Source organism: Elephantulus edwardii, unplaced genomic scaffold, assembly GCF_000299155.1.
Source record: "Elephantulus edwardii isolate Elephantulus edwardi_28Jun2011 unplaced genomic scaffold, EleEdw1.0 scaffold00206, whole genome shotgun sequence".
NCBI lineage: Eukaryota > Metazoa > Chordata > Mammalia > Macroscelidea > Macroscelididae > Elephantulus > Elephantulus edwardii.
The window spans coordinates 909,310-919,170 of NW_006399956.1; the positions used below are offsets into that span (position 1 = coordinate 909,310).

Here is a 9,861-nt window from a genome sequence, read left to right on the forward strand (position 1 = left end):
TTATATATACAAGTTATTTACTGTCCTTTATGTGCCCGGGCCATGGAAATGCCACCTAAATCACAGAAACCATAGTGCTACACCTACAAATGACAGAGTCAGAAATTCTGCTACTTACTAAATATGATTGTTACAACAGTTCCTGAACTTCCATAGATAGAGTTTCTATAAAATGGGAGCCTGGAGAGAAACAGAAATAGCGACCTCCACAGAGTTACTGAGAAAACTGTATGATACCTAAAGTACCCTTAGATACCTCAGATAGGATTCAGTAGTATTAGCTATTCATATCCTTAAATATGAAAGTTCCTATAACCACATTGTTCTGATCTCTCCCTTGATTGATGTACCTTTCCCATCATCTCATCCCCACATTTCTCCCTCTTGCTTTTTCATGCTCTGCACTCCTGTTCTGCACTCCATAAACATTCTTTCAAATGTATGGAACAATGAAAGGAAATTTCTACACACCAAAAATCCTAATACATCTTAGAACATGAAATCTAGGTTTCTTTCAAAAATTCTCTTTATATAAGCAGTGACATTTTGTTTCAATTGTTTGCTAATAGCAAACAATTTTCTTTTCTCCCAAGGCTTCCTAGCCCTCATTTCATCCAGCTCACCTCTTCTAAATCCTTACCAGTAACTGTTTACCTCCAAAAAGCTAAATCTTCATCTTCTAAATCTTTCCTTGATTTTTTATTTGTCCATGATGCAAGAGCGCAACAAAAAAAAATTATAAAATGTCTTAAGAATTTAATGACTGGTATTAATTTTAATTTTTTTTTAAACTGTTAGGTTCTTCCTTCTGAATATTGCAGAATTTTCAACTGCTTCTTTTAAAGGGGCCATTTCCCTAAAATGTGGTTACCATCTGGAAGAGAAATCTGAGGGGATTACCTAATTTATGTTCTCTATTAACATCCTGAAGTCACTAAGTTTTCAAGTCAAAAGATGATTGTTCTAACTCCTCATATTATACACTCAGTCTAGCGGACGTAATCTAGCTGAAACCTTTTCTCTGTCTCAAGTCCCAAGGGGTTAATAAAGTATTACTCTCTGGCAAGAAGTTGTTTTGGAGATGTATCGACTGGCTTGTTTCCTAAACATATTGGCTCCACAGCGCGACAAAGACGAAAAGATAACTTCCTCGAGCAGCAGAGCCAAGAGAACGTGAAAACAAGCTGGGAGGCAGTATGCTAATTTCAAAGATGGAGATATTAGAATGTTTTGATTTCAAAATACAAATCCCACTCATTCATCTTGTGGGAAAATCAGTGCAGGGAGAATTGATGGTTAGAAGACTAATGGAAATGGAAAAGACCGGGTCTGGAGCCTAGTGACACCAGCTCATGGATGGGAAGGCATCCAGAAGTCACATCCTCCTTCTGCTCCATCACCGCATTCTGGCATTTAGCTCTGGTTGGGGAGCATCCAGGGGCTGACTGAGCTGACATCTCTGATTGTGATTTTAAATCTTCAGCAAGAGCAGTTCATGAGATAACCCAATTTTATCATTGTGTTTTCTCCTAAGATTGATGTTATTGTTAATACCTGATAATTTGTTTCGATTTAGAGCCACATGAAGGTAATACACAGCTTCAGGAACAATAAGAACTCATTGTAATCTGTTTGAACACCTATCTCTACAATCTTCTGGAAGGTTTAATGTGAGACATTTAGGGTTTCCTGTGTTCTCCACCCTCTGATGATTAACTCCCAAGCTCTTTATGGTTTTTGGTCAAAGAATATTGTGGGAGGGTTTCAAGGATTATCATTTGTGCTTATATAAAGCATGTGGTACTGTCCATTAAGAATTGGCTTCTAATTAAACAGTTACTAGTTCAAATGTACCAATAACTATGCAAGTTAAAAATGAGGCAGTCTATTCTCATAAAGAGTTAGCCTCAGAAATCCTATGAGAGAGTTTCACTCTGTCCTATAGGGTCGCTGTGAGTTCATCACCAGTTCTCTTAGTGGCTATGGGATTTTTTTGCACTCCTCCCCTCCCTTTAGTTAAAAGTTGTTAGCTCAGAAACTTAATTAGTTAATTTGGTCAAACAAAATGACTGAGTATTTATTGTACTGAGCAAATAATTCGAGCAACTGGCCTACATGAAGAATAGGAATCAGGATTGAAGGAAGATTCATCAGCAACCTGTATTTTGAAGATGACAAACAATATTGCTTGTAGAAAATGAAGAAAGCCTGAAACACTTGCTAATTGCTGTAGAAGATCAAAGACTACAACATTCAGTTTGGAATATATTTCATATTAAGAAACAAAATTATCACCATTGGATCAAAAGGCAATATCCTCACAGATGGAGAGAAGCCTAAAGTTTTCAAAGGTTTTTCTTTTACTTAGATACTCAATAAACACCCATGGAAGTGATAATCAAGAAACCAAAAGGATATGTCGTATTGGGTCAATCTGCTGTAAAGGACCTCATCAAAATATTAAAAAGCAAGGATATTAGTTTAAAGATTAAGGTGTTCCAAATACAAGTCATGGTGTTTTCAATTGCTTCATGTGAAAGATAGACAATAAATAAAGACCAAAAGATGCTTGATGCCTTCAAATTATGGTGATGGTGAAGAGAACCTTGCGTGGTTCTGTGCCATCATGATGATTGTTGGAATATACAATCCCATTATTGGAGAAGGGGGGCACTATCTTGCCAGAACAGATTAGAAGTGAATCAAAATGAGGCAAAACAGCTATAAACATCCTTTAATCGCTGGAACATGCACTGTATAAAGTATGAATGCTGGAAAACTAGAAGTTGTGAAAAAATTAGTGGAACACTCGAACAATGATATTCTAGGAATGAATGACATGAGAGGAACTTCCACTGGCCACCGGAATCAGATTATCACATGGTTTACCATGCTGAGAGTGAAAAACAGAAGAATGGTGTTGCATTCTTGGTTAAAAAGACCATTTCAGTTCTACAATGAAGTGCAATGTTGTGAAAGGTTAGTATCCTTACTCAGACAAGGAAGTTCTATTAATATCACTATTGCTCAAATATACACACCAACAGCTAATGTCAAAGAGGAGGAAGTTGAAGATTTTCACCAATCTTCATAGTTTGAAATTGACAAATCATGCAATTAAGATGTATTAATGATAACTGGTGACTGGAATGCAAAAGTTGGAAACAATGAAGAATGAATGGTAGTCTGAAAGTACAGAATTGGTACCAGAAATGAGCTGGAAATAGAAAGATTGAATTTTGTACATTCAATGATTTATTAATCATAAATACAATTCAAGAAGAACAGAAACAGAAATATTTACATATAGGTATCACCTAATGGACTGAATAGAAACTATATCTGTGGAAGAGATCATTGGAGAAGATTAGGATCAGTACTCAAAACTAGACCAGGGGTGGACCATGGCCCAGACTACCAATTACTCAGATGCAAGTTCAAAAATTCATATAAATCCACAAAAACCAAAATAACATCTTAAGTCTATCCCACCTGAATTTTAAAGTCATCTTAAGAATAAGTTTGAACCATTGAATACTAATGATTGGAGCCCAGATGAGGTGTGGGATGACATCAAGGATATCACCACGAAGAGAGCAAAAAATACAAATAGAGAGGAGAGAGAAAAATAAACAAAATAAAAGTAAGAAAGGACTTTGAAAATTTCATTAGAGCACTGAGAAGCCAAAGCAAAAAGAGAAGTGGAAGAGCAGAACAGAAGATGTGCAGAGATCAGAATTAAAGAGTAAACAGGAAAGAACTTGCTCAACATATTTTTCAAATTCAAAGAGCTGCAAAATAAATTAAAGACAAGTTGCAGTACTCAAAAGAGAGATGTTATAGGCAAAATCTTGAATGATCTAGGACGCATCTAAAGAAGATGAATACACAGAATCACTGGATCAAAAAGAACCGGACAACACAAATATTTTGGGAAGTATTATATGATCAAGAGCCAATGGTGATGAAGGAAGAAGTTTAAGCTGCACTGAATGCACTGGCAAAAAACAAGGCTCCAAGAATCAATGGGATACCAACTGACATGTTTCAATTAACAGATGCAGCTCTGGACATGCTCACCAATCTATGTTAGCAAATTTGGATAGCTGCCTTGCTCACTGATTGCAAGAGATGCATACCTGTTTCTATTCTCAAGAAAGGTGACACAACAGAATGTGGAAATTATCTAATCATACAATAACACATACAAGTAAAATATTGAAGATCATTAAAAAATGGCTATAACATTATAGACAGTATAATATAGACTGAGAACTGCCAAAAGTTCAAGCTGAGTTTAGATGAGGTTATGACACCAAGAATATCATTGCTAATGCCAGATGTGCTGACTAGGTTTAGAAGAGGCCATGGTACTAGGGATAGTATGGCTAATGTTAGATGGATCTTGGCTGAAAGCAGAGAGTACCAGAGTAATGTTTATCTGTGTTTCAATGACTATGCAAAGGTGTTTGACTGTGTGGATCATACAAACTGTGGCTGACTCTGAGAAGAATTGGAATTCCAGAGTATTTGATTGCCTTATGTAAAATATATACTTGGACCAGGAGACAGTCATCAGAAGAGAACAAGGAGACACTGTATGGCTCAAAATCAGGAAGGGTGTACACCAGGGATGTATTCTGTCTCCATACCTCTTCAATCTAAATGCAGAACAGATCATCAGGATTGGAGGAAGATTCATCAACAACCTGCATTATGTATATGATACAACCCCGCTTGCTACTGAGGAGGACCTGAAGCAGAAGGACTGTAGCCTTCAATATGGATTGAAGCTCAACATCAAGAAAACAAAGATTTTCACCACTGGGCCACTTGGCAGCATCATGATCAATGATGAAGAGACTGAGATTGTTAACAGCTTCAGGTTGCTGGGCTCCACAATCAATACTCTTGGTATTTGCAACCAAGAAATCAAGAGATGAATTGCATTGGAAAATTTGGCTTTCAGGGACCTCTCCAGAGTACTGAAGAGCAACGATGTCAGTATGGAGAGTAAGGTGTGCCTGTTCCAGACCATAGTCTTTGCAATTTCTTGCTATGCATCAGAGCGTTGGACAATGACTAGGGATGATAGAGAATCGATGCTTTTGAGCTGTCATGCTGGAGAAGAGTGTTGAATATACCACAGACTGCCAGGAAAACAAACAGGTTTGTCCTAGAGAGGATGAAGGCAGCCTGCTCCTTGGAGGCAAGGATTCTGAGGCTCCGTTTGACATACTTTGGGCATGTTGCAAGGAGGTACCAGTCCTTGAAGAGGGATGTCATACTCGGGAGGGTGGAAGGAGAGCACAAGAGAGGAAGTCCCTCGATGAGATGGTCTGATACAGTAACTACAGCGACGGACTGCAGTGTGTCAGTCATGATGAGAAGGGCAAATTATAGGACAGGATTCAGATCTGCTGTTAATAGGGTCAGTATGAGTTGTACTTGACGCCACCGAAAAACATAAAAACTTTGGAAAATAGAGTCTTGCTGGCAGCAGACAAGATTTAGTCAGGTGACAACTGAATTTCTGATGCATTAAATCCTTATTTTATTTTTTTAACAAACAAAAGGGTTTTTTTAATTAAAAAATATTCTATGTTGGTTTGCTTACAAAGTTCATATATACTGTGTTTTACACTATCCTTTATTCACATTGTGTTTCATACAATCATTCCCATTCATTATATTTTATAAAATTAATCAACATTGAACTATGCCCACCATTACCCTGTCTTTCTAAATCCCCACTAGGTCTTACCCCATTTCCTTTACCGATCCCTCCCTCCACACATCAAATTGCGCAAACCTGTGATTTCCCCACTGCACATCCTCACCTCTCTGCCCTTCCCCTCTCCTTTGTATTCGCATATATATTTTCCTAGTTATCTTTCTATTTCTACAATAATGGTCTTACATAGTATTTGTCCTGATGAGACTTAGTTCTCTCAGCAAAATGCTCTCCAGTCCCTCCAAAGTTATGTTGTAATTTTAAAAGTCATTGCTCCTGAGTCCTAGGTAGTATTCCATTGTGTGACTGTACCACAATTTCTCAGTCCATTTGGTTGTGGTTGGACATTTGGGATGTTTTCATGTTCTTTTTTTATTATTACAGGTTTTTGCTTGCAAAGTCCTTATACATTTTGTTTTGCTATTCTTCAGACAATCATTCTCATGCATTATGTTTTATAAAATTAATCACCATTGGACCTTGTCCTTGCCTTAATCCCTATTTTAAACTTAACTGCTACGGGACAAGGATGGGTGTGATTGACCATCAAGCTGTATGTGTAGTATTCTAGCCTTGGCTTTGAAGTATGGCTCTAGTATCTTGGGTTGTCTCATTTTCAGAACACAATCCCCAGGTCTCCTCCCCAAGTTGTGCTTCCCAACTCACCTTAACTTGAGTGGCTGTGCTTCCATTCTGCTCTCAAGAACAGCCCTGGCTGTCTCAGATACTGTGTAGATTCCTCTTGTTTGAGTCACTGCCTTGATTATACAATCAGTTCAAAGTTTCTAAAAGACTCAGGCTCTGCCTTCTTTAGACAGTGCTTCTTGGAAGCTGTTCATTGTAAAAACCTTCTTGGCTACAGGCTGAGAGCTTGACATTTTATCTGGATTTATAAGTGGACTTCCACCCTTATTTTTATTTTCTGAGCTTTTCACACTATTGGCACATCACACTACTCCTTGTTAGCTTTAGAATACTGCCAAGAGTTACCTACGGTTTAACTAATTACCTGGCTTCCTTTTCAACACCTCGAGCAATATTCATGCCAGTCACAACAACAGCGTCCTATCCCCACCCCACCTTTGTTCAGTCTTGTTGGGGTTGGTTAAGTGTAGCTGTGGACCCGGTCCCTGTATCTACCCAGAGACCCTGGAATCTGAAGATAAAAGGGTTCTAGCTAATAAGGTTATGAATAACTGTAAGACACCGCTCCATCCAGCATATGATCTAAACACTGACAGGCAAGGTAGCAAAAGGAAGATACTGAACTCATTTGAACAGATAAAAATATTAACTCCTAAATAACAACAACAACAACAAATGCTTAACTGTACAGACCACAGGTTTCCTCAGGAGAATGATGTGGCAGTCTGCTTCCAAAAAGATGACAGCCTTTAGAAACCTACAGAACAGTCCTACTGCCTTCCTGGGTCACAATGAGTCAAAAATGGCATCATGGCAGTGAATTTCTTAAACCCAAATAAAACTTTCTCTGTGCTAACTTGAATTTTTTTATTCCCTGGCCAAATTAATTAAGTTAGAGAAAATTCAGTGTTGATATGATTTCTCTAAGTTAATCAAATGTAGCTTTATGCATTTACAAAACCCCTAATTGAGATAAGAAATGCAAATAAGCATACTAATAGCAGAAATAAAACGGGCCTCCTGGTATTCAAACAAATGCTCATGCTAAACCAAAATAACAAGGACATTTCTCTCCACACATGGACGTTAGCCAGTAAAAAGAACCAACATGAAGGAACCAGTAAAAAAAGAAAAATGTCCTATCTTTTCCTGCAGGAAAACACCCTGTCATGTCACTGAACATCAGAAGAAAATGTTACACTAAGAGTTAACACCACTTAACAAATATTACTATTTCCAATCAGACCTAACCAACGAGACCTGACTCAGTAGTAATTGGTGTCATGCATTCGTTTCAACCATTTCCAGGATGTTATACGCCTGAGCTATAATCAGTTTTACTTTATTGAGCTTTACACACTGTCAAATACTTCAGAAGGATGGTGTTAGTATTTATTTTTCATTTTATTTTTCATCATAGACAACCTAGGGATTTTCATCTAAAAAAGGTATAACATTTCCAGTATTTCTTTATTTGAAACAAAAGGCATCTACTGGGTCATCTTCAGTTACTCTGTTCCATGTCTTTTTAAAAATAATTTTGTCTCTTTTAGCTACCAAAAAAAAGGGGGGGCGGGGTATTTGAAGTACTGAGATGATCCATGTCCCTAGGGGTTTCCACTTGTCTACTAACCTAATATTTAGCTGTTCAAACCCACTCCCCAACACTATGAACAAAAGACACAGTGACTTGCTTTCATAAAGACTAGAGCAGGAAAACCCTACAAGGCTGAAAAGATAGACTTTAACTCCAGAAAGGTCCTATTACAACAGAAGTTGGAGGAATTGATTGCAGGCAGAAAAGTGGCTATCTCTTCCACAAAAGGATGATTTAATTAATCATTCTAATACCTCACTTATTAGCCTTTCCATTTTACAGATGAAAAAACAGATTTAGAGAGGATTCTTGACCAAACCATCATATGCCAAAATCCCAGTCAATATCTGATAGAAATTCATGAGGGACCCTGAGTCTGATGATGTAGTTAAACCATCCCAAGATTCCTGAATCACAGTAAATGTGTCACTAAGAGTTTTGTGGCTCTATAGTAGATAGTGTCATACTATCCCTAAACTGACTATGTGACACAGATAGTTATTGTTTAAAGGAGAAAAAAAAAAAAGAAACGAAAACCCTTTCGAGGTGTTGTACTCTCTGTAACACATGGGGTCATCATGAATTTAAACTAATTTGATGGCAACAAGGTTTCTTCTGGCTTTGGCTTGTTTGTTTGTTTCTTTAGGGAAAGATCCCTCTCCCTGTCTCCTCATCTGCAGAGCAACTGGATGAAGAGTTTTATATTAAGCCTTGTTCAGATTTACAGTCATAATTCACTGGAGATTAATAATTGGCTTCACTTGCATTTCTAGTTTATTATTTTCCAATTACAAAGATACACATCTACAATTGGCAGTGTCTGTCACATTCTCCATCACTACTTTATATTTTTCTAAATCTCAGACTAAACAGATTTATTTATACTCACCATTCACTAGCCTGGAAAATGTCTTTTCATCTGTTCTCTAGGTCTTTTTTTTTTGGAGGGTGGCGGGGGAGGGGGGGGGAAATAATTTCTAGTTTTACCTAGATGCCAAGAAGTATTTGAAATCCATAACTGCTTAGGCAGAAAACCATAGTAATATTATTTTGTATAATCCATAATCACAAGGCCTTTTTGTATGCATAACTTCATTTTAATTTTGTTTCTTATAAAACTGAAATATGAAAACAAAATATCACTCATCCTGATTTGGAAATTATAAAATGTAGGTGGAAAACAACTGAATGACTTATCTGGGATCATAAATACCATCATATACAAGCTACGTCTAGAACACCTCACTTTGGAACTCAATAATTACAGGGTCACTCTCTCAATCTTTGCCAGAATCAACTCCCAGCTGACCCTCGGGCAGGTTTTCTGAGGGCGCAGGGTGCAAGGGAGGAGGCTGGCCATCCTTCGCCCTCAGAGCAGCTGGTGGACTCAGAAGCATCATCTCTGGGTTATCAGCCAGGGCTCCCTAACTGCAGGGTACATTACCTAAATTATTTAATGACAGTGGTACTGTAGTTTTTTTATTCCTATAATAAAGAAACCAATCACAAGACATAATGTTGATTCATTATGAGAACTTGGTTTTCTCTTTCTTAGAAATGGGGAAAAAAACAACGCCAGATGTAGTTCGTTTCATTTCCCTTTTCAGTGGGGACCACCTGACAGCTCAAATCTCTCTGAGGGGAACTACAGTAATTGTATAGGTTCCTAAGGTCTGCATAGCTAGTCTCTAATTTTCTATCCAGCTAACTACAAAATCAAAGGCAGATTCATCCTTGAGAGGGTTAAACCGGGGTGCTCCTTGGAGGCAAGGATTCTGGGCCTTCGTCTGACATACTTTGGACATGTTGTAAGGAGGGACAGGTCCTTGGAGAAGGACATCATGCTTGGTAGGGTGGAGGGACAGCGCAGGAGGGGAAGGCCCTC

At 37.9% G+C, this 9,861-nt stretch overlaps 1 protein-coding gene across 1 annotated transcript in view; it reads right to left on the reverse strand.

Annotated features, from left to right (window-relative positions):
• Positions 1-9,861, reverse strand: part of ST8SIA1 (ST8 alpha-N-acetyl-neuraminide alpha-2,8-sialyltransferase 1) — a 242,445-nt gene that overhangs the window by 117,295 nt on the left and 115,289 nt on the right. The gene's annotated exons all lie outside the window — the stretch shown is intronic.